General features: G+C 55.9%; 1 long non-coding RNA gene across 1 annotated transcript; it reads left to right on the forward strand.

The window, feature by feature from the left end:
* The first annotated feature begins 6 nt into the window (after positions 1 to 6).
* On the forward strand, positions 7 to 895 carry LOC116548546. The gene is made up of 2 exons (XR_004267461.1): positions 7 to 664; positions 804 to 895. It is a non-coding gene; the product is annotated as an uncharacterized LOC116548546 (long non-coding RNA).
* Positions 896 to 1,278: the final 383 nt, after the last annotated feature.

Consider the following 1,278-nt stretch of genomic DNA (forward strand, 5'->3'; position numbering starts at 1 on the left):
AGGGAGTACAGATTCAGGGGTCAGAATATTCAAACTCGGGGAGACTTAGCATGGGAGGAGGTCTGGATTTGGGGGGTGAACATGTTCAGGGTTTGGGGATGCACATGCAAAGGCTTAGGAGGTGAGTTATGCACATTCCAGGTCTGAGAAAGTAGGCATAAAGGCTTGGGAAGTGAGGGTATCCAGGTTTAGAGAATAAGGGCGCGTGGGTTTAGGGCGAGGGTGTACAGGATTAACAGGCAGTTACATGGATTCCAGGGCACATATATGGACCCCTGAGTGTGTCTGGGCTCTGGGGGTCTGCAGCCCAGAATGTGTGAGGGCTTAAATGTGGGGTGCACAGGAAATGAGATTGTCCAGGCCTGGGGAGAAAGACATGGTGGTCCAGGTGTGGGGGGTGTAGGCTGCTGAGAGAGGGTGGAGCGTGGCAGCCAGGGAAATGAGTGTGAGCTCTTCTAGAACTAGAGGATGCCCAGGCCTTTGTGAGGGTATGCTGGTTCAAAAGATGGAAGAAGGGGGCCTGGAAGAGATTGTGCAGGCCTGGGGACCGGCTCTCAGTCTTAGATCAGCCCTGGCCTCCAGCTCACCTTCCCTTCTCCCATCACCTCTCCCTAGCACCCCGTCAGGATGCCTCTGGGCAGAGTCTAGAAAGCTTCAAGCGTTCGTAAGTGACCCCAGGCCCTTACCAGGGTCCCAAGGACCATGGGAGACTCTCCCTTGGGAGGGGGAAAAGGGACGACTGGGGAAAGCAAGGAGTGGGGATCTGAGGGGTCAAGACTTACACCCCCTCTCAATGGCCACAGGGGTGAAGGGAAGTCGGATACTGCAGGTGAGCTGGATTTCAGTGGCCTGTTGAAGAAGAGGTGAGCCCCGGACCTGGGACAGAGAGGGGAAGGGGGCTCAAGGGAAGGAGGTGGGGGGTGGAGCTCCATGGCCCGTTTTCTCCTAAGCCCACTGCTTATCCCTCTACCACCTCCATCTCTTCTCTCCCTGCCCTCCCAGCATCTAACACACCAACCCACGAGGCTGCCTGTTCTTCCACCAATCTACCCATTCACCTAGACCCCTACCCACAACCCCACCCAGTCACCAGCTGCCACGAGTTCCCCCAGCTCCTCACCCTTTAACCCACTGTTCTCACACCCACTCTCAGGTCATTCAGGCTCTAGTTCACCTGTGCCTCCACCTACTCCCATCCATCCATCCATCCATCCATCCATACTCCCATCCATCCATCCATCCATCCATCCATCTACTTGTCCACCTACCAGTTCATCC

Source organism: Sapajus apella, unplaced genomic scaffold, assembly GCF_009761245.1.
Source record: "Sapajus apella isolate SASKATOON/1434 unplaced genomic scaffold, GSC_monkey_1.0 scaffold14884, whole genome shotgun sequence".
NCBI classification, from domain to species: Eukaryota; Metazoa; Chordata; class Mammalia; order Primates; family Cebidae; genus Sapajus; species Sapajus apella.